Source organism: Mastigoproctus giganteus, chromosome 3, assembly GCF_048544385.1.
Source record: "Mastigoproctus giganteus isolate SK-2022 chromosome 3, ASM4854438v1, whole genome shotgun sequence".
Classification (NCBI taxonomy): domain Eukaryota; kingdom Metazoa; phylum Arthropoda; class Arachnida; order Uropygi; family Thelyphonidae; genus Mastigoproctus; species Mastigoproctus giganteus.
The window spans coordinates 249,841,072-249,865,934 of record NC_143577.1 but is presented as its reverse complement, the minus strand read 5'-3'; the positions used below and the strand labels follow the sequence as shown (position 1 = coordinate 249,865,934).

Below are 24,863 nucleotides of genomic sequence, written 5' to 3'. Positions count from 1 at the left end.
CGGTCTGGAGAATGATTTGAATGAGTTGGAGAACGATACAAAGCAGAGCAGTAGTCTAATTTGGGTGATAGCTGCAGCCCTGAGGTAGATGGAAGCAATGATAGAAATTCTGCGTATCCCGACAGCCCGTAGGAATGTTCACCTGTAAGCATGGAAGCCGTAGCAAGGAAGAATCACATCCTGAAAATTATATAGGCAAAGCCAGTCTAATGAGTGGTCGAACCATTGACCTACTAGACAACTCTATCCACGGAAGACGAAATGCTGACCGGTAAAGAATATACGACCCTGATTGATTCCAGCCACGCAGTATCCGTTAGGGAGACACCATAAATCACCGAGATCCCCAAAAGAGCGCCCCCGCATTCCAGTACCTGAATGACCGATATGAAAGGAAGCCGAGCAGAGAGGAAAGTTCCAGGCCAAACATGTAAGTGCTATAGAGTCTACCGAAATAGGTGTACTTAATTTATTAAGGAGAGGACTTTAGGAGAAATATGTATATATAATTAAAGAGGGGGATTTAAGCAATGAATATATGTATAAAAGTGTAATGTATTTAAGACGGACGTAGCCTATAATTTGAAGTGAAGCTCCTCATAATAATGCTTGATGGAAGGAGAGGGTATAATAGATAACTGAGAATTGTTTAAGGTTGGGAAAGTTTCTTTATATTATATATGAAGTTAAAGGTTGAAATTTTGATTTATAATGAGTTGATTTGTGGAGAGTATTTCTGATTTGAGTAGGGGCTACTTAAAAGTGATATATATAAAGGTATAGAGGATTAACGGTCCTGAAGGGTAATGTTAAATTGAATTGATTAATATTTCCTGTTAACCTGATTGCAGTAAAGGTGTCTAATTGAATAAATGAAATTTTCTTACAAATTGAGACACGAACTCTGAAGGTTTTTGTGAGCCAGTTCATTGGCTGGTAGTTGTTGGTGTATTATATAGACTGTTCAGAAGAAGAGTTGGAAGAATCTATGTAAAGTGTATGCCACGACCTATCGAAGTCCCTGTGAAGAACATGAAGAGACACCATAGCATAATAAATAATAATGTGTATTAGAATAGGATATCTGATGATGAAACATTTGAGTTTGAACAAGATATTTACACATATAAAGGTTAATGAAATAACAAGTCACTATTATTAGTTTCTGTATGATATGTTAATAAACATTGTTTTATTTTACATTCATGTGTTGGAGTCTGTCATTCCGAAACTCAGCCAATCCTGTGGAGAAATACTTAAAATAATTAAGGTCCCCTACGAGTCAGGTAATCTTCTGAGAACAAACAAGTCAGATGCTAAAGTGGGAGGATTGGACTACGGGGATATACATTAATACAAAAGGAAAAGATACAAAAAAAAAAAACCCCATAAGTAATAAACGTTACCCCGCCCCCCACAGACGTTTTCGTACGGAAGCATCTGACGCACGATCATGCCCTTTTGAAAATTCGTGATACATTTACTACGTCCTAACTGCTACTTTATTACTTTGGCTTGCATGACCAGATGCAAATTACCACTGCCCGAGCGTAGTTGTTCAGCTTTTTATACCGCGAGCATTGCGGCATAGTCCATTATGGATGGGATGGTCACAGTTCAGTGAATACTGAGTGTATATTCTAATGTTAAAGTTCATTTTAAATTTTAAAATTTTGGAGATTCTTTATTACTTTGGCTTGCATGACCAGATGCAAATTACCACTGCCCGAGCGTAGTTGTTCAGCTTTTTATACCGCGAGCATTGCGGCATAGTCCATTATGGATGGGATGGTCACAGTTCAGTGAATACTGAGTGTATATTCTAATGTTAAAGTTCATTTTAAATTTTAAAATTTTGGAGAATAACAACCAGTCCATGATGTAAGACCAACCGACGTATAATGTGATGTAGAAAAACTGAACAAGTAGAAACAGTTGAATATTTGTGCAGAGAAACGCTCGATGGACCTTTTTTTGCTCTTTTTCATTTGGAACTCACAGACTTCTTAAACGAAAACGTAACTGTAGTTGCGAAGACTATTATATAAAAAGCTACAAAAAACATAACACAAAAATAATAAATCAAATTAATGCTACAATTAAGGCTATATTTGGTAAGGTGCAATTTAGCTACCAAGACTCCAATATTCAAAATATAATAAACTCATAAAATAACAAAACACATAGTTGTAGTTGTTGTTGATTAGTGACGAAAGCAATATTGCTCAGTTTATATTGTCTGTAAAATGGGTGTGTTTTGAGGTCGATTTTCTGTTTGCTGGATGAAAAATCTGAGTTTCCAGGAGAAAAAAACCACTGTCCTTTTAGCATTAGTAGAGGTATATGATGCAAGAAAGCAAACTTATGCAGCATCAGCAAAAAAAAAAAAAACTTCCACTTCACCCCTCCGTTCGTTCGAAATACCTGTCCAGATGAGCCTTAAATTTATTTAGGCTAATAACTTCCACAACAAGGGATGGAAGTCTGTTCCACCCACCAACTACCCGCTGGCTAAAGGCAAATTTCCGCACATCTGTCTGAGACCAGCTAACTCAGCCACGTTGTGAAAAAAAAGGCCCTCCTCATGTCATCGACGGGACCCGAACTCATGTCTTTTCTACCCGGTGTGGAAAGGACAGCGAGCCTACCAACTGTGCTATCCACGAGGGCAAAGACTGTTTCTTTTTCTACTTGGGATCATAGCCACGGCACAAATGGAGACACATTTAAGATTTATTAGCAAACTTCTTACGTTACTTTTTATTTTTATAATTAAATTTTAAACAAGGTTCTCATTCCTATAATGATGCCACTATTATTATTTGAAAAATAATAATGATATAAATACTATTGTCATTGTTTTGTACCCGGTCTCACAAAAACTAGTACATTCCAAGATTGGCACAAATAGACTAGTAGCTAGGAGATGGGGGGGGGGGGTGTTTGTATTAGCACTCAGGCAACTCAGGTCGTGAGAATGAATGTGTTGTTTGTGAAAATTTGTTCGTTTTCCTGGAGCCAAGATCGTGTGCTTAAATGTCTAATGACACAACTGATTCGCTCGAATGTTCAGCTAAACTACAATCCACTTGACTGGATAGCACAGCTTCTGGTTTTTGATAAAAACAGCAAACAAACAAAAAAATTCCCAGCGACCATATTCAGTCTATGGCTGTTAGATGGCGCTTTGTGTCATTATCTCTATTATGTCTGCTATCTTTATTTTTCTTAGAAGCACGGCCATCGGAAACCATAGTGCCTTTGTTATTTCACAGTGGTCGTCTGATGCCCTTGGGTTTAGGGGTCAGTGCTATAAAACCGTATACAATACAGGTTTAGTTCCCTTTGCATGCGTGACATGTATGTGCAGTCTGAAGACCCTGCACAAGGCAAGTGATTACGCAAATTATCGTCCATAACGCTCTGACAGTTGGACGGATATGGGACCGTAACAAAGCCTGTCCGACAACGGAGTCTATATTGGGGTATCCAGTCACCGAGACCCGTTGCAACGAACGACAGAAACAGGGTTTTTCCATTCGGCTTGGGGGAAAAAATCCTCCTGTTTCGAATGTGTGCCTCCTCGACTGTAGCATCGCTTTTTTAGAGTGGCATGAGAAATGTCCCCGATAAGGAACTTTTTTTCATTCACAAGTAGCTAACAGTCATACGTTACGAATAACTTTCACCTGTTAAAACTAGTGATAGGCATATTCTAATAAGTTCCATAATGGAGCACTGGAAATAGAATGATTTGTAGTTACCAACCACTAATCATGATTATTGAAATTTAAATATCGAAAAATCGAATGAATTTTCGAATGATATGAGTATAATAAAACGATTTACTATAACAAAAATAATCGATTATGACTCGAGATTAATGACCATCACTAGTTAAAACCAAGAGATTCTGGAACCCAATGTGTTATAACGAACAGACCATTAAAATTTCATTTAATGATTATTTAATTTAATTTAAATTAATTACTTTATAGTGCTGCTTTTCATGTAGAAATCCATTAACCGCCAACTCCTAAACTATTTGGAAAGTTTCCGTCTGATCAGTAATCGCAAACATGGATTCCGCCAATGTCGATATATTGGCTTATGTTACCCATCTATAGACAAATTCAATGGAAAGTTTGAACTCGAGAGCAGTTGCTCTTGACATTTAAAAGGCTTTTGATCGTGCATAAAGGTCTTCTAAATAAGCTTCCATCTTATGGTTTTCCAACTGTTTTTTGTAATTGAGTTTCTAGTTTTCTCTCTGTCTGCTCACTGCAGGTGATGGTATCTCTGTCTTCTAACTTCTCCACTGATGTTGGTGTTCTTTCTTAACACCAGCATCAGTTGAGATTCAGTTCTTTCTCCCACTCTTTTCCTCTTGTATATTAATAACCTTCTTTCATTGACCGGTAATCTATCCATAATTTTGCTGATGATAACGCATTAAATTCCTCCTTCCAGATTGAGAAACCTTGCCATGCACAAACTTTCAAGTCGATTTCAATCCTTCAAAAACTCGGCTCTGTCTTATATCTGGCAAAAATTATTCTTCTGCTCCTGTGCTTATCTTTGACGACAAGATCATATACATGTATCTCAATTCGGGATTACCCGGACTTCTAATCTCTCTTGGCATAAGCACATTACAAATAGTGCTTCCTCTGTATTTAAAAAAACTGGATTTTCTCTTTCGCTCTCGGCATTACTTTTCTTCCAAACAGCTGTTCACTCTGTACAAATCGCAAATCCGCCCTACCATGGACATTGCTCTCCAATCAGGTTAATTAATGACTCATCCCTAATAGAGTCTCTCCACTCGCTGTCACATTGACGTTGTCTTTCTGCTGCATGCCTTTTCTACAAGGTGTCTCAAAAATACATGGCATAACTTTAGGAATGAGTTCCTCATATGTAGACAATAAATTAATTTCATTTCTTGGAAATTAAAATTAATTTTAATTTCCTTTTCTTTTATTAATTATTATTATTATTTTTTTTTCTATCATTGTTTTATTCAGGTTTTTTTTTTCCCCGTCTGGTGCAGCATAAGCCATAGGCTTTCTTGCACCATGCGGCCATTACTAATACTAATACTACATAGTTCAGGAAATGCTTGGTTTCCGAGTTTTGAAGTCTGTCTGTCTATGACACTTAACTGTTCACATCACCTTGTAGTAATTGTTCAAAATGTCCACCTTCTGCCTGAATACGGGCCTCACATCGACGTCTCATGGACTCACGAAGACGATGCCAAATTCCTGGCATGTTTCGTATTGTCTCACAACCTGTTACAATTCGATTGCGGAGAGTTTCCACATCAGCTACCGGAGTCGAATACTCCAATGACTTTAAATGGCACTACAAGAAGAAATCTAGTGGGTTTAAATCAGCTGAGCGTAGAGGCCAGGCAGTTGGTCTACCCCTCTACTTCAGGAGTTGTAGATCTTGGTCGTCCTCTGTCGGCAGCACGAGGTGTAAAGGTCCCATGTTCACAAAGGCGGCGATGGATACCTTCAAAAGTTTTCCTGTCTGGTCATCTCCGTTCTGAGAACCTTTCGTGGTACAAACGATGAGCCTCCAGAGCATTGCCGTCCGCCAAACAGCACATAAAGTGCATATCCGCTTGCTCCTGATTTGAGTACATGGTCGGAATGGAAAACCACCAGATTCTATCAGTACCTTGTGATGAAAGGAAATCACCTGCGGGAGATAAGACATTCCGGTTAATAACTCGGGAACCAAGCATTTCCGGAACTATGTTGATATAAAATATTTTTATTGTCTACATATGAGGAACTCATTCCTGAAGTTTTACTGTGTATTTTTGAGACACCCTGTATACATACTTCCATGGGCACTGTCCTTCTGAATTGGACTCTGCAATTCCGCTCTCTCTTCGAAACTAGTCCGAACACGTGCCACAACCAGTCAACATCCATTTAATGTCCAACTTCGAACCAACTTTTCGTCTTTTCCAACAAGAATCTTCTGTCTTCTAAACCTTCGACCAAAGCATGGTAATAAGTATTATAAGTTCTAATACCTTTTGTGTTTGGTGTTTTCATTAAAAAAAACATAATTATTATTTCAAATTTTCAATTTCAGATTTAATAATAAACAGGAGCAATTTGCGCTGATATTTCAGAAGTATGAAATTAATTGTGAAAATTCTTTTGAAATAAACTCCAAGTTCAAAAGCAGACGTATAATCAAAACTTCCGTTTGCTTTTTTAGCCAACTTCCGGTGGGTAAATACGCAATTTCCTCTTTGATCATATTTCAAATCGGCGAACGAGAAGTTCTATTACGAAAGGAGCAAGTTGGCGAGTGGGTACACAGGGAACGTCTTCAGCTCTATTATCTCCGCCAGATTCGGGCAAATACTGTCATTTTGGACTTTATTCACAATTGGAGACGGACATAAAAAAATCAAATGACTGGAACGTCTTCAACAGTCTGTAATTTAATGTTATTGTTGTTGGAAAATGTCTCGTGCCTTCCGCAACATCAGACACGGTTGGAATATCGCCATAAACGTTCAAGGAAGGTCGGGTAGTGATAAGGATTCCAACCACTGTCACAGTCTTCATTTCCCACACAACATTCTTTGTCAAGTTCACTGCGCGTAATTTGTATGCCGGTATATCTATGTAAATAATACTTAGGTCACAATTATTGTCTACCCCCCCCCCCCCCTTCCTTACGATGATAGGCAAGAGGAAGAAAGTTCTCAGTCTTCCTCTCCCCCAGTATCCAGATGATACCCAATCCTCTTACAGGCTACAAGAAAATCTACATTTATTCTCCTAAGGCGATTTTTCTGGATGAAAAACCGTGAAATAAAAGTGATATTCATCATTTCCACAATTTACATGTCAATTATTTCTTGCAGAACTTGACATTTAAACTTTACTTTTAAAAAATATACTGTTTGGTGGTTAGAAACGATTTTTTTTTTTTTTTTAATCTTGGGTTGAATGGTAGAAAGTTCTAGGAATAATTTCTGCACTGGCACCAACGATACGAGGAAGACTGCATAGATGAGCAGCACTTATTTCTACGAAACCATAGGAATATCTTTGGGAGAAAGTTCTTTGATGAATAATATCTCTGAAAAGAACGTGGGAAGTTAGCTTTCGAGGAAATGTCAAAACCAGTTGAGTGTTTCAAGGCCGCCCGAGAAACCTAACGTTTCTTAAACAATTTGTAAAGCATCGAGCGTATTTTTCACAGACGTAAGAAGTTGAATTAGAACAGTTTAAGTTGCTTCGTCCTCCCTTTCCTCTTCAAAACGAGAGGCCTCCATTATGGAAAGAACGTGACTGACTCCCAGTCACACGATGTAATTATCAATCGAAGGATAAGAAAAGTTAGCGCCTTAACCTAATTAAAGTTAGGTAAACCATGCTCTGTGTCTCGTTTGAATCCATTGTTGTCCAGATGCTTCGGCGGTAGATCCTTAATCGTGAGTGTCACAACCCATTTTACCTTGAAACAAAACCACCTTTATAAATTGGAGAAACATTTGAACAAATCACTGTTAACATTTGCAACGAAGCCCTAGGCTTTTTGTGTGCCAGAAAAACAAAATTAAAATAATAATAATTATTAACCCTTCCTGCGTTATTCCATTCATTACGTATGTGCTGATCGAGTTGACTTTTCATTTTCCCCCAAACTATCAGCTCCAATCACCCACAGAAGTAACTTATTCCATTGATTTACAACTCGTTGGGTAAAATAAAATTTCCCATACTTTAATATAAAACTCTTTCCTCATAATATAAATTTATGTGCTGCCCTAGTTTTACCATAACCTTCAATTTATTGTTCCCTTTCTGAGCCTTACAGACCAGAATGAAATCCCCTCTAAAGTGCCAGATTATCAAGTTCTGCAATACACAGATTGGAAATCTATCTTCATAAGGGCATCCTTTTGCAAATCTTGCCAAGAGGATTGCCCTCATGGGATTCTTTCAAGAAGCTCAATGTCTTTTTTTTTTTTTTTAAGGTGTTGTGTCCATACTAAGGTAAGTTCTAATTGCCTTATACTGTGAGATTATGACCTCCCTATCTCAACAAGCATTTGTTAGATAAATCATCAATAGAACACCATGGACCCTTCTTGCTGTCTGCCTATATACTTTTCGGAGAGCTTCATGTCTGTCTGGATAGTAACGCTCAAATCTGTCCCCTCCTCCCCCTCTACTCTCTTTCTATTCTCTTATAAGTGCAAAGCCTTGCATTTTTCCGCATTAAAACATAGCTGCCACTTCTCTGATCATCTCTGAAATCTATCAAAGTCGTTCTGAAGAAAAGTTTCTTGGCACTGGTCATTAATTACTCTCCTAATCTTGATATCATCTGCAAATTTTGACATCACTCCCTATATCCATTCGTCAATGTCATTTAAGAAAAACAGAAACAACCTGAAACTGATCCTTGAGGGACTCCATTTCTAATATTAGCCCAATTTGAAGAACAACCATTAATCTCAGTCCTCTGCTTCCTGAGGACAGGAAGCAGAGAATTAAGATTCATTAAGATCCCTGTGAGCCATCTTAGAATGAAACTCGTGATCCACCATGTTCCAGCTCGTATAGCAACATCTCAAATGCTTTCCTAAAATCCAAATAAACAATGTCAATATTATTTCCTACACCCAACTAATCAGATTACTTAAATATGATTTTTCCTTTACAAAACCATAGTGTTTCTTTCAGAATACAATTTCTGTCTAAATATTTCTGTATTTCACTCTTGATCACTGCCTCCATGAATTTCCCTAACGCTGAAGTCAGACTGACAGGTCTATAATTACCCACTTCGCCCTTATAGCTAGCTGTCTTTATGTATTGGGATATGTCGGCACTTCTCCTGAGTCCAACGTAATTAATCTTAATGGTTCAATGCGCCCATTGCGCCTCTCTCAAAAATACTGGGTATGTTCCATCACAACTCCAGCAGCTTTACTCATCTTCAAGACCGAAAACTTTTCTTTAGTTGCTTTATAAGCTTGCTTTCTCGCATCATTTGCCACTACTACTAATAAACATTTCTTAAGAAATTATCGTGGATCTTTCACAGACAAGGGTGATAATTTCTCTTCCAATCCATTTTAAGTGATCACACAAACGCTTAATACCTGTCGTCTGGAGAACAGTTGTATCAGTTTAGCTCATTACTAATCTGTTCAAGTCATCAGTGATGTTAGAAAACTATTCTGTAGTTGGTCGGTATAAATCAGTCCCTTTCTTCCAGATCACATATAAGAGGGACATTAGAAATTTATCAAGATCATGAACCGTCTTTTGGTGGAAGCCTTGACAATAACTCTTATAGGTGTACAAAGGTCAGCTTTTCTAGAGATACTTCCTTAAATATCTCTTTTATCACTTTTAGTTATTAGATTTGTGAACAGTTCCTAATGAGTAGAATTTCAGATCAAACTCAGATCGGACTCTTACTTAATAGATACGGGAGAGCATTGATAACCCAGCTTATAAATTAAACGTGTGCTTCTCATTGATCTTTACGAATGAAAAATTTCACTGAGAAGCTGTGCAAGTGAACTTGAGCGCTATGAAATAATTGAAATGAAAACCAAATCTACAGTTATTTTAAGGTAAGCGGCGACGAAGTACATCAAGGACTTTATTAGGCTTAGAGATGATTCCCTGAGATTGGAAAAGAATTCAATCCATAAAGATAGTTCAAAGAACAAAGTGCGTAACTATAGAGTGATCAATCTGTCTTCAATGGTACCAAAAATCATGCAGAAGATGAGCTTGTTATTTATAGTCTCGGCCAGCCACATAAATCAGAGGAGTCGACAAGATATGGAGAATACAAGATCATTTAGCAGTCACATGAACTAAATCTCACATTCAATTCAAACGCGTGTAGTACTGTACCTTTGTGTTCGAACACTCGACTATGGCTCCATCCAGAAGTGGAGTCCCTCAGGGAATGGAGCTGGAACCGCTCCTGTTTTATGATTTTTTTTAAATGACGTTGACAAAGAGATAGAGGATGTGACGTTAAAATTTTGCACAAGATCGGGAGAGTGGCTAATGATCGGCACCAAGTTGCGCTCCTCAGTACGTTCGGGACAGGTTTCAGGGATCCTCAAATATCTCGTGTAAATGAGATGTTGAATATACATTTTACTTCACTCTTTTTACTCCCCCTAGAAGCTAACCTCACGATCATTATTTCTAGAAATTCTCGAGCTATTGTTGAAGAACATGGTAATCGTGTCCCATTTGACCTAAAGAAAAGGCTGAGTTTAGGCAGAACATACACAATATACAAGAGGGTACAAGATAGACTAATATCTACTATGGATCCAGAGGTGTTAACCACCTTCCTCGGTATTGAGCTTGTTACACCTGTGTCTAAAATGACTAAAAACAAAACTGCTAGGGCTTCAGCGAGTGCATCCAAGGCTGCTTAATACTGAAGGACCCAGAGTTCAACGATCTCGCGTGGGGTTTCTCTCCTCGAACCAGAGATGCGAAGGTGGCTATGGATGTCCCAACTAAAGAGGGAGATTCTGCTAGGAAGCCTTTGAGGCAAAGTTGTCTCAGGGTGCCCCGAATCAAGAACGAGCTCAGGGAAAATCCTATGCTGAAGTGGCTCGTCCGGAACGGAGAGTCATTGTGAAGGCTGTAACGAGCCAGTATAATAGTAGTCAAGATGTTGAGAATAGTTACTGGAAATGGTCTGACGATACTGACTGATCTCAAGGTTGTGTCAAAGCATCCCATAAGAGACAAGACAAGCGTGTGGTTACCGAGGTGCTTACGGAGCAAGACCTAGCAACCATCAGAAAGGTCCAACGGTTTCAAAGTTTGGCCTGGAGGTGGATAGGCCCGCTAGGCTTGCCCTTAAACTGGTAAATTTTGACTTGGATAAGACTGTGACTTGTGAACATTTAAAACAGTTTCTCTGGAAAAGAAATTTAAGAGACTCTGATGTTTTTGAAGACGAATTCTGTCAATCAGTTACAGTGTTCACGAGGAACAAATGCAAGCAGAAGCCAATACAGTAGACTGTCGAAATAACGGCACCTTGAGATCGGATGTTTACATAGAGCGCAGATGTCTTGCAGTGCCTGAAAAAAAAAAAAAAAAAAAAGAAAGAAATCGCCAAGTCACGTGATTACTGTACTTGTTCACGTTCTCCATTTTGAAAGTGAATTCTGTCCTGATACCACGGATTTTTTACATTTATTTTAAATTAAAAACCCCTCACTCATTAAGGCCCTAAAGTAAGTAACCCTTACAGAGAAGAACAAATATTAAAACTTAGTGAAAAACTTGATCAATAAAGAAAATAGAACGCGGTGTAAGTAGAAGTGTATTAATGGCAGAATATAATATTGGATCGTCACATGTTTATGTTTTTTTTTATGTGTAGTTAATAAAATTGAATTCTTAATCCCCCCCTGTTTCTTATTTAGCCTCATTATTTCTGCATTAAGTATATTAAAACTTCCTAGATAACAGAAAAATCGAAATAACGGTACCTTGAATCCCCGAAGGTGCCGTTATTCTGAAAGTCTATTGTATATAAGTCTGCACCGAGTGCAGGCCTCACTCCAGATTAGAATTCTAATCAAGAACAGGTGTTTATGTCGATTGAGGATCACAAAGGGTGAGGGATCTTTAGTCCCTATTAGTGTTTTCGCTGCATGGCCTATGGCCACGCAGCGAGGCACTATCAGGCAGATGATTTTTTGTGGACACTGTAGTGGTCCAGATTACACCTTTAAGGATTGTCCAAACCGTGGTAATTTTCCGGTTTTGTGTAAATTTTTTCTGGAGAAGGCGTGTCCCCTCTGAGGTTGTACGTAAATTATGCCCTCAATATTCGTGGGCCTTAGACCTCGTTAAAAGGGCTGAATTCGGTTAGTCAACGATAAAATGTCGCCTCTAGTCGGTTGGGTGATAGTTCTTCATTGAATATCTGGTTGGGATATATGGATGAGGATCCGGCTGCTGTAGTTGCTTTGGTATTGACATTCTATGCTGGTACTGTTAAACCAGTAGTGGATTCCTGCCCTATGCGGTCCCCAACAATTTATGAACTATGTAACTTTGCAGCAAGTTGAATGACTCTGCTGCTTTGATAGACCTTGAGATTTACGTTGGTGGCTCTAAGCCATTTAATTATTTTAAGTTGTGACCACAGGTTGGTGGTCATAAAGTGTTAGTGTTGCTTCATTTCGGGAAGGGAAGTGATTAACTGATTCAGTTATTGAGAGAATGGAGTAATGGCTAACCTCCTCGTGGTGGCGTTAAGTGCCCGTACTCACCTCCAGGCTAATGGTCGTTCTCAGTATTTGTTAACTTTTTTGTTTGTGTAGGTTGACCTACAGATGGGGTCTCTATTAAATTTAATAACCAACTAGATTCTGTTTGAGTTATTAAATACAGATGAGAATTAGACAAAAGTAGGCGGGAGCCTAAGGAGTACCTAAGATACCAGCTCACCTAAATGACTTTCCTAGCAGCACCCTGAAACATTGGCATAAGAAGAAGCCATCCGATCGATCAGGAAACATACTACTACTGGGTCAGTGACCTAATCCATGTGTGGGAAAATGAAGGCCCCTTAATAACATGTTGAAACTGTCAGCACAGACAGCTGTCATATTCATCCAAATCAATCGAACCACGGGACACACTCCCGATCTAATTCTTGTTTTCTCAATGCTTTTGACACACTACACTGCCTCGATACTATCTTCATATTTCTCATCTATTGGATACGCTCTTCTTGAATGTACAGTATGTGCTTCGCGAGCAAATTAAGAACCCCTTACTTTCTTTTTAACTTTGTTTTCCTGTTCGCATTGTACATACCAACACAAACTCTGCATGAACAAGTTTCCTACGATTGTTCATGGTGGCACTTTTCCAAGTAAAGTTACCGACTACACTTGAATATATGATTAGTTCTAGCAGTGCTCGGGAAACTGTTCATTAATTTCTCATTAAAATTAAGCCCTGTTAAATTATAACATTGCTGTTTCCTCAAGCCTGTTACCACATCAGAATTTCACTAACCTGTCTTACAACTTATGCAATTAAATTAAATTTAAAAAAGCGAATGTGTGTCACGTAGCGAAAATCCATCCGATATTACCAGCCAGGTGTCCTGCGTAATTTAAGCAAGTGTGGGAAGACCTTGAAACAGTCAAGGTCGGCTAACCCTTCCATTCTCGATTTTTACCTACATTATCCTTCCAAGATACAGTGTGCCAATTTAAGTGAAAAACCGTGCTGATTTTTCCCTATATAAGAGGTAGGGAGCATAAAATTGCTGCAGATTTTGTTGCAGGTATCCACCCAATGTTGTACTTTCTTCCCTTTGGTCATTGTCTCACGTACTGGTTTTAGGGCTGCTTGAAATAATCGACAGTTGAGGTCGGCAAAGTAGCCTGAACTTATGAAAACGATTGGCCAGAACGGGCAGGGGCGTTTGGATGAGAAGATAAATCGATACAAAGGGCAGATTGGAAAGGGAGAAGGGATTCCACAGTGATACATGGAAACTATGGTTTCGGAGGGATGGTGCTGGATAAGCGAATTTCGTATGAGTCAAATTTAAGAAGCTGCAGTTGTGCCAAGACAACTGCATTTGTAGACAAATGCAGGCCTTGGCGCAACTGCAGCTTTTCAAGCTTGACTCTTCGTCTCGACCACACTGGCAGGCAGTTCATTCCAATGATGAACAACACGCTGCCCAAAAGTAAATTTCATGAGATCCTGCTTTCTATTACCGCCAGAAATTCTGTATGTGTCCTCTATTTCTTCTCTCTTCCACCAGTGAAAATATACTTCCTCGTTTATTTTACTGATAGTCTTAATACCCGATTCAAGTCTCCCATAAATGTTTACTTGCCAGAGTTTGCACCTCCTAAGCTGTTCATCCTTCTTTGAACCCTCTCTACAAGTTCTTCTTCAACAAATGGGACCTCCCGACTCGACCACAATGTTCCAAAGGGAACTCATCATGATACTTCAAAGAGTCCCAAACTTTTATACCTTCTCCCCCAACTTTAACATATTCCATAAAATTCATACACTATCTTCCCATCTTTCATGAATCATTTTCCAGAAAAAGTGGAAATAACGTACTCTTGGCACAAAATTTAGCCGAGTATACATACTTTTATAAATTAATATCGTTGTTGTTAGGTTTTAGGAGCATTAGCGACTAAGGCCATGTTGCTCCGTATATATTATCTGTAAATTACGCGTTCTGTAGTCGATTTTCTGTTTGCTGGACGAAAAACGCGAGTTTACGGGAGAAAAAACCATGCTACCCTCATCTGAAACGACTAACTCAGCTACGTTGTGAAAAAGACCCATAAAAATTCCTTGCGTCATTGATGGAATTCGAACTCACGTCGTTTCCATCCGGTGTGGGGAAGATAGTGATTACACCAACTGTGTTCCCAGGGCACTTCATACCTGGATTAGTGAGATGATTTGTCCATATCTAGTTAAGAAAACTGATTTATAAAAACAATACGCGCTCCCCAAAAAAGGGGAGTGCATGTTGACACCTGAAATAATCTGACACTTCACTTATAATTTCATATTTATTCAATAATATCCTCCCCCGCCTATTTTGCTCCTTATTTTTAAGTTGATAATAACGCAACCGTATGCAACTTCCTTTGTTTCGGGATTAAAACAAAAGTAAGAGGAGCGAGAGATTTAATTTATTACTCAATAGTTGTATTTTAATCAATAAATTATATCAATATATGCAGTGAAAGGAAATCAGAACATTGGCAAAATTTGACGATACCCTTTGGGATAAGAAGCGAACGTCACAAGGTTGTCATGACACTTACTTTGAATAGCTCTATTCTACAGAAACAAGTTCCTTGCGGGCAATCCTTTTGTGTCTTTGGACGTCGCTGTTCTCCATTTCAGACTGACATTTCTTTTAGTAATACAAAACCCGGATCTGGTCTCATCTCCTGTAATGATTTTGTTCAACAAATACCGACCATCTGCCAAACGTGTTTTAGAATGACTAAAAACAAAAAAAAAAAAAAAAAAATTTGGAGCTTCCTTTGTTACTTTTCGCTCGGGTTTTTTGGGTTCACCTTGGCACAGAGTTTTAGTATCCAGTATGAATCAGTTGGAAGTCAAAGTATAATGAGAGTGGTGGTATGCTACAGACCAGAAGATTATGAAGAATATAACGAGAGCCTCTACATGCAGATGGAATGAGCAGACAAGTGTAAATGTCTTATTACGGATGATTTCAATTTCCCTTTACTGATTGGAGAAAGAGATAGAGAAACTCACTATGGGCAATAAAATTTTAATTGTGATAATTGTGAGTTGTTGTAGTAACAGTTAATAGGCAAATACACACACTGGCCAAAAAAATATGAACCTTTATTCAATGTCGAATCGGACCACCTTTGCTTCTAATAACAGCAAATTTACAACACGGCATGGATTCTGTAAGGTGTTTTAGTGCATTTTCATCTAAATGTAACCATTTTTCCAACGAAATATCCTGCAGCTGCAACAAGGTTGAAGAAAGAGGCCTTCGTTGGCGAATAGCTGTCTCCAGCATATGCCACACATTCTCAATAGGCTTGAGGTCAGGTGAATGTGGAGAAGAATGTGTCATTTTCTCAGAACTATTCTGGCACGATGCGCTGTTGCACTGTCATGCATAAATTTGCCATTACCTTCAGGATAAAAATGTAATATTGCATGGGTTGCAGTAGATCTGAAACAAAACTCAGATAGTCCCTGCATGACATTCAACCTTTTACCGGTATCACCAGATCCAGTGAGGGCCTATAAAACATTCCCCATACCTTGATATCACCTTCAGATGCTTGGGCTGTCCTAACAAGGCAAGCAGGGTCCAGCGCTTTGTGAGGTTCTCGCTACACTCTCTGCCTACCATCACTGCAAAGCAAAATGTATCGCGATTTGCTTGACCACAGGACTTTCTTCCATTGTTCCACTGTCCAATCATGACGTTCCAGAACCACTGCAAGAGATTTTTTTTCTGTTCTTCTATGAAGCAAATGACTTCTGAATAGGCAGGCGACTGCCAATACCCAATTCGCTGCGCATGATACGGATTGAAATAGGCAAATCTGGGCTTGGTTGAATTCAAATGTAATTTGCTGCACACTGGATGCCCTATTTTTTTTCGTACAGGACTCTTGAGTACGATGGCTTCGTTATTGAAGTGTCGTTTTTCTGCCACATTTACGACTTTGAGATATGGAAAGAACTGCTTTCTTTCCAGTCATTAAAAACCTTTGAGATGGGTGCTTTTGAGAAACCAGTTGTGTCTTTACTTTCTTGAATCATGGCTCTTGCTAAACGTGCACCCACGATAAGACCTTTTTCAAAGTCTGATAGAGCTCGCGTTTTCCCATTCTAGCTCCAAATTACTGCAGTCGAACAGCCCATGCAATCTTTAGGCTCAATGAGGCAATAAGTCATCACCCCACGTGACATTTTTCTTTGCATTTCCCCTGTCTGTGACTATTTTAAATACAAGCTTTCGTATTTTTTTGGTCAGTGTGTGTACTGTAAGCCTTTCGCTTACTATAATAGGGTTGATTTCTAAGGAACTGGAAAAATCAACAGATTCTAAGATTTTGGCTAGTGGCATCGTTGGCAGAAGTTAAGACAATGAGCAACTAACGGCAGATACCTTGATGAAGGCCAAAAATGTAGAGAAACATTCAGGTGGATATGAACAGTCTGGAAATCAGGAATTAATTGAAGGGGGATTAAGTAAATGAAAGCCCTGTATATAAGGGGGAGGGGTCCGGGGAAAAGGTGAGTTAGTCGTTCGCGAGGTGTGGTTTTTTGATTTTTTTTTTTTTTTTTTTGATTTGGTAGTTGTTGGCGCATCGGCTTCTGTGGCCATATTGCACCTCCCAAGGTTTTTGCAGTACTTTGATCCAAGCCCGAGGCGGGAATCGAACCCGCGACCTTTGGGTTGCCGGGCAGGTACTTTACCCACGCGAGGTGTGGTATGGAAGGGTTGTGGTAAGGCGTTTGTCTCGGGAAAAGTTCAGTAGTGGCGCGGAGTGCAGTTGGAATCAGAGTGGTTTTTTACTGGCTCGATAGCGCAGTGGTGAGTGAGAAGAAAAAGAGTAAGAGTTGCGGAGACCGCAGAAATTCAGGAAGTCCAGATGAAGTGCTACGACTGAAAAGCGTAGGAGCAGAGAAAGGGCCTGATTTAAGAAGGGAAGGCGCATCATCCAAATAATAGGAAGTTGCAGAATCTTCGGACCGGAGCAGTTATTCCAAGAAGAGACAAATAGTACAGTCCTGGTTTTACTTCAGTAGGAAGATCGAATAGACTCAGGAAAGAGTTATTCTAAATTATAGTGTAATATGTCCATTAGTTCATTTTCTTTGTCATGAAATAAGTTTAGAGTTCTTTACTCACGGTTTAGGAAGGTCTAGGCTCCTCTTTTCCCTTCTTGGAATAACTGCTCCGGTCCGAAGATTCTGGTTTAACCAGAATCTTCGGACCGGAGCAGTTATTCCAAGATTCTGGTTTAACCAGAATCTTCGGAATCGGAGATTATGGCTCAGGTTTAACCCCTTTGACTAGAATTTGTAAATGTTAGAGATGTTAATTAGCTAAAGTTTGAATGTGTGATGGAGAATTAAGGTAATATGAGATAAAGGTTGAATAACAATTGATTTGTTAAACGTGATTTAAAAAATTGATTTAAAGGGGACTGGATTTTAATGCACACAAAAAGCATTCACCCTCTTCCCTTATTCAATAAATCTCGCATTGCGCGATCTTTCCTCATTCTAAGGATAAAAAATGTGCTGCTTCTCAAGAAAAGATTTTAGGACGAGAAATATGAAGTTTATTTTCCGTTCCTCCCTTCTGTTGCCTTGGCTTCTAAACAATAAATCTCGTCAATGAACTTTACCCATCCTACGAATGAGCAGTGGGTTGCCATGCGGGTTGATTTACAGCCACGTGATTTAGTACGAATACAACAATAGGCGGACAATGCATTATTTCGCAGTCACCTTGAGTTGTGTCCCGTGCACAGTCGAGCTGGCCTGTCTGATCCGATGAAGTCAGCTTTTATTAAAGCTGTCTCAGGCGGTACCCGGATGTCTAGGGAGAAACACGTTCACACCTGGGCGAATCAATTGCCTGCGGCAACCAAAAGAACGTATACAGGTCGGCAGTGGATACAACCAACCTGCATTTCACTTTAACAAGCAACGGTTAAAAAACTCGCTTTTGAGGGATACCCTCTTCGCGTTTCCTTTCTTCAGTACGACCTCTACTTGTTCATTCTCCCCCCACCTTGGTCTTTGCGTTTGTAGGTCACGGAGCTGAGTTACATTCGCTCTCCGACGAACTGGCAGCCACAACTTCTCACGCCCGGGAAATCCCTGGTTTTTGGCGTTCCGCACATCGGATAGAAACTCTCCGTGACCGCGATGGTGAAGGGAGACAGCATTCCTATCCATCCCCTACCGACCATTCTTTCCAGTAGCAACCCTGCCCCCCCCCTCAATCCATCCATACAGGATTTGTAGCCATTGGTGAAACCAAAACATTCCACCGTACAAGATGTCCCGGATGATGCACACCAGTTTCCCCTATAGAAGAGGGAAAAACAAAAGAAAAGAAAGAAACTGTCACACGTGCATTACGTCCAGTTTCCTTCTGCATATGCAGAAACTTCGATGTACACGTTAGGCTTAAGGTACATTTGCTGTTCAATAAAGAATGATCATAATTTTTCATGAGCAACAGTACTCCTTGATATTGCTAGCTGAGCTGCAGAATTTACGACCAAACCGAGCTGCAACATAGCAGCTGCGCAGTTGACACGGTGTGAATTTGGCGGTTGGTCAAGTTTCGCCTACGTAACAAAGGACATTACATTCGAACAGTATGATATGAAGCGCATGAAATACTAAAAGAGGCTTATGGCGAATCTATGCTTCCATATAGCACAGTTCGAATGTGGTTTAGAATGTTTAAAGATGGACGTGATTCAATCACAAAATCAGCGGACCTGGAGCTCCATCATTGCTGTCACAACAGAAACCATTAAATACTTCTGTAATCGCGAGGGAAGATCATCGTAAGGCAACTGGCAGAATGTTGAGAATATCAAGAAGAACGCACTGTATTTTCCATGACCATTGGCAAAAGACGCTCTTGTTTGTGCACGCTGGGTTCCAAGACTACTCACTCACACCTGAGCAACAGCAAGTTCGCATGGAGGTTTCTCGGGGGCTGCAACCGACGGTTACTGAAGATGGTTCTGCACAAGGTGATGTGTGTATTTTATGTATGGGCGGCTCCTAGAACATAAGTTCATAAACGCCGAAGAAAGCAGAAGTTGTGGCTTCTGCAGGTTACCAGCATGTTGTGCGACGTGATCATTCGTTGTAAACGACCACAACTGCACGCAGATGGATACTGCATCACGACAATGTGAGACAACGCACTGCTCATACTGTCATCGAGCACTTAGCCAGCATTAATGTCAAATGTGTTCCTCATCCACCCTATAGCTCAGACCTTGCACCCTGCGATTTTTTTTATTTCCAAATTTGAAGGAGCTGCAAGGTTTCCAGACATCAGAAGTTGCAAAGACATCAGAGGCGATTCTCAAACGAATGTCAAAAAATGGCTTCTACCATGTTTTTAAAAATAGAAGACACGTTGGAGAAAGCGCATTTCACCAAATGGGGACTACTTTCAAAAGGACCATCAAAACATGGATGATTAATAAAGGTATGTTGTGGGGAAAAAATAATTATGATCATTGTTTATTGAACAACCCTCGTAAAATGTCTTGCATTAACACTACTTGGGGACATTATTTTCGAACTTCCGGGTCGAATCAAGGACTCCGTTCCAGTTCAACTTCTGTAACTTTTCTTTGGAGTTTTTTGCGGTCAATCACTGTGCCCTCTCAAGGAGCAGACGCTCCATGCCGTGTCGGTACCCATTTTTTCATTGTCTAGTTACTTTATTTTATTAAATTTTTTATTTTCCCTCACCCCTAGTAACCCTCCCCTCCCTTCGATGAACTACTGTTTTCATCGTAGCGTTGCAAACTCCCTCATCACATCACCGGAGCGGAAACCTACTTACTCTGCCGTCATCGGACAGGTCACCCGTTACCACAGTAACAAGCCGTGTCGCTACCTCCACCCCTCATTTTAGAAAATGATACGAACGATAATGAGACGATCCGTTACTAATTGAATCCACAGATAACGTAGTCGGAGCGATTTGCATAAGTGGTTTCCCGCCTAATCTCTTGAACGCTGCAAGCGTAAAAAATACTTAGGGTATAGGGCAAAAACATTTAACAAGGTTTAAGTGTATGGCAATTAGGGTTAAGCTATTTACACATCGTGCGCAGGACATATTTTAGAATTCAGTGGTTTCCAATCTTTTGTCACTCAAGTCACACGTTATGTTAAAAAACGAATATTAACGGGCACACCGAAATAGTGATTGCCATAGAACTCAATGTAATTTTTCTAATCTCGCGGCACGCCATTATGCCAAGGCACACTGGTTGGGAACCACTGTTAATAGCAAAAATATGTTTTTAACTGAAAAGGACGAAACTTTCACAGCATGAAGATTGCAATAATTTTTTCTACAGGAGAATGGGGGTCAGAGTACACTTCTAAGTGGGAGGCACAATTTCTCTGGATGTTGCAGTCCCGGTCTACTTCTTACAGACAGGTTCGAACCATTGTTTATACAGCAGACAACGACCTGATCATTTTCAGTTAGTTTTCATTGTTTGGAAGGAAAATATTCCCCCCACCCCCAATGTCCTCCGCCCAACTCCAAGAGAAAAGATAGGGGAGGGTTAATATGTTAATAAAAGTTTTAACTGAGAAATCACAGTTGTACATAAAAAGTTAAGGATTAATTCATTATCAATTTCTTTATATTATTATTATTCTAATTAAATTTAAAATGCCAATTAAGTCAAAAAATACTACTATTTGTAACGATAAAATGAATTTTTATTTTCTTCCAAAATCTGATTTTGGGGAACCGTTTTACCAACAAATATTTTTTAATACGCTAGTGCATTTCCTTTAATAGAGAGAACAGTTCATATGAGACCATGTTTAACCAGGATGACAACGCTGTTTTTGAAGGAAGACAGTAGAAAACATTGCGTGGGTCTTGCATCAATGATACCAATGATAATCACAGAAATTAACATTGCAAAGATGTCGAACATCAGTTCACATTAGCATTAGCAAGGCTAAATGATGCAAGAAAGCAAGATAAGAGCATCAGACAAAAGAAACAAAAAAACACGACACCTCCCATTTCATTCATTCCCTCCAATAGTTTCCCTAGCTCTTCCTTGAATTTATTTAAGCTATCAACTTCCACAACAATAGATGGAAGTTTGTTCCAGCAATCAACCACCCGCTGGCTAAAGGCAAACTTTCGCACATCCATTCTGCAACGGTCCTTCCTCAATTTGAATTTGTGCCCCCTAATGTGTTTTGTCTGAGCAAAAGAAAGAATTCCATCAGCATTATTTATTTATTGAACTTGCTCAATCAATTCAAAGCATTAAATACTTCAATCAGATCAACTTGCATGTGCCTCGTTTCCACGTGGTACAATTTGCAGAATTGAAGCCTTGCTTGATAAGATACCCCTTTGTACCCTCCACCAACCTCGTTGCCCTTTTCTGTACTCGTTCCAGCAGTCCACATCCTAAAATGAGCCGTCCTGGCAGCCTGTCTGAATTGCCCAGAGAACTTTATATCCGACTGCACAATTGCCGTCGGGGCTTTTTCATTTTACCACTACCCTGAGTGTAGTATACCACATAGTCGGTACGTTGCTCTGGAGTAACTGCTACCCATATACATTACTTCACATTTGAGAAATGCCATTTCTCAGCCCATCTGCCTAAGTTTTCTAGATCCCGTGGCAGTAGCATACTGTCAATAAACTTTGTATAATTGCAAACTTTGACATTAAGCTTGATATACCTTCATCAATATCACTGATAAACATAGAAAACAATGGGCCCATCATCGCACCCTGGGGGTCTCCACTAATACCATTAATCAATGAAGTTCACTGATCACCACTGTCTTTTTCCACTCAACTTTGGAAAAGACTTCAGTTCGAATGACGTGAATGAGTTCAACGACGCTAGGGATTTTATGGGTTTTTTGACAACGTGACTCAGGTGAAGGTGGCATATTTTTTTACTCTCGAAAACTCTGGTTTTTCGTCCAGCAAACAGGAAATCGAAAACAGAACGAACGCAATTTACAGACATATTATATACCCGGCAATATGGCCAAAAACAGTAAAACAACCAAGCAAACAGCTTCTTAGGGCCACTGGAAGGATATTTACTAAATATACTTCCGGCCGCTGAAAAGACATTTAGAAAGTGCTACTTCATGTCGTGAAAAATAATTTTTGAAAATTCTTTAGGCCACTAGGGAGACATTTAGGAGCTTTTCTTTAGGTCATTCGAAAGACATTTAGAAAATGCCAGTTGGTTGTTTTAGAGTTCTTCATGCCAATAGAAAGACATTTAGAAAATTGTTTTTTTAGGCAATGAAACGAAAGATATTTAGAAAGTCTTCTTGAGGCACCCTGGAGGAAGTAAGGGTATTTAGAAAATACTTCTTCGGGCCTCTGGAGGAAGGACATTTAGAAAAAAAACTTCTTGAGGCCAATGGAAGAACATTTAGGCATTAAAGAAGGCGTTTAAGCATTAGAACATTAAGAAAATTCTTCTTGAGGTCTCTGGAGGAAGGACATTTAGAAAGTACGTTTCCATGCCATCTGATATGAATGTAAAAACTGTTTATTATTGAATAACTTAATACACATTCAAGTAATTGTTTTTAGACCACTAGATGCGTTTGAAAATTACTTCTAAGCACCTTTAGAGATTGCTTCTTTAGGCAACTCAAAAGGCATACTTCCGAAGGTCACAAATGAGCCTAATAACGGTTTTTCCACATTTTGGGTGTTCGACTCCAGAGTATCAGGAACAAAAAATTAAAATTAACCGAATACAAGCAATAGTCTTTCATTAGGTCGAATTACGGTCGAGAACTTCCGTGATGAACGCGCGATTGTGTGCCCCATATGTTCGTCACCGGTAGTAGATACCTTTCTGCAGTGCAAGAGAGCAGAAATACCACAGCACCAGTCAGAACACGTGCTTGCGGCTCACGATACCGCAAAACGCATTACGTAAGAATTTAAGGCGCCTCCAGATTGTGCATATCTTCATTCGGTTACCACGGCAACCAGCCGGAAGTAAGAACGAAATCTTAAAACGTCGACATTCTCGGGGAAAGAAGGGATATTTGTTTCTTACACAAGCGGGCGAAGCGTATGGACGCAACAGTGGCACGTGCCATCTTGGTTCCACACAGGCAGGGTACACAAATTGATGATACAGCGAAACCCGAAGTGACACAGAGAAAGATGTACGGTTCGGAAGAAATATTGAGTTACTATGGGGGCGGAGAAGAGGAAGGAGACGCTGGGGCGAGGGTAATTACTGAGGGGAGAGAGGTGGAGTTGGTTATGCATCCCTAATTGAACAAGGACGACTGTGTCTAGACCACATAAACATGGCTGAAAGAAATTTTCAAATTCCAGTGACGAGAATTTAATCCAAAAGACGCCTGCTTCCCCCCCCCCCCATCTCTGTGAGTTGTCATAGGGGTGGGGGAAACGGAATAAATAGAAAGCTTAAGAGCTATATTTTTAAATCGATTTTTTTAAGTCAGGGGCCAAAAGGGGTGATGTCCTATCTAGGGGACCCACCATCCCGTAACCTGGTGGCGACTGGGTTTGGGATTGAGGACACTCAATACCCCCATTTGATTTCACAGATTTCCCCCTCATCCACCAAGAAAAATTTCTACCAACGTAACCTGTTCATCTGCAGAAAGATTACCGTGTCAGACTTACCTTTCGAACTCCTCGCTGACAACCCTCTCTTCTGACCTCGCCAAAGCACGCGCAGAGAACTGCGAAGTCCCTCCGCTTGTATTTCCGTTGGTATCAAATAACCGCCGAAGTAGCCCACAGCCGTTGCTTGGAAGCACGTCTATACACACAAACTCTCTTGGTGTCAACATACCACGTTACACAGCCATTGTTAACCAGACAAAACACACATACAGTCACTTCGAGTCATCGTGACATTACAGAACTTGTGAATATGATCAACATGTGGACTTAGTCCACGCGCTAACGCCAGGGCGTGGGAAAGCTATTCACTGATTGGCTCGACAAGAAACTACAATCATCCCCTGCTTCAATTATCACGATGTGCTGCTAGATGGCAGCACCGCGTGGACAGCGTCACTGGAGGAGAAAAGATCTTAAATTATTATTATTATTATTATTATTATTATTATCATTATCATCAGTTTATTTCTCTTAGGAGAACACCCGGTTACAGCTACTGGCTAGAGGGTGAAAATACATATACAACTATGTTACAAAAATACATCTATGTTACAATTATAAAATACATGAAATACATAATATCTGATTTATAACTACATTTTATCTGGAAAAGACGCCATTTGAGTTATTAATTATTCGCAAATACTTTTACTACTTAACTACTGTAAACTGGTAAGAACATACCGTGACAATTGAAGCTTAAACACACACAAGTGGGAGTTTTACCATATGATTCACTTCTTCAACATTAAAGGTCATGAAACACCAGAATGGTGTAATTACAACTTGGAGTCCCGGGACATCGCGAAAAAAATAAAAATAGTTTGTAC

At 39.7% G+C, this 24,863-nt stretch overlaps 1 protein-coding gene across 1 annotated transcript in view; it reads right to left on the bottom strand.

Moving 5' to 3' along the window:
- LOC150089021 (RIMS-binding protein 2-like) overlaps window positions 1–24,152 on the bottom strand; it is a 349,628-nt gene extending 325,476 nt beyond the window's left edge. The window contains exon 1 of the mRNA XM_090370382.1: window positions 24,031–24,152. The gene's annotated coding sequence lies outside the window, so the exon portion shown is untranslated. The remainder of the gene's footprint in view (window positions 1–24,030) is intronic.
- Window positions 24,153–24,863: the final 711 nt, after the last annotated feature.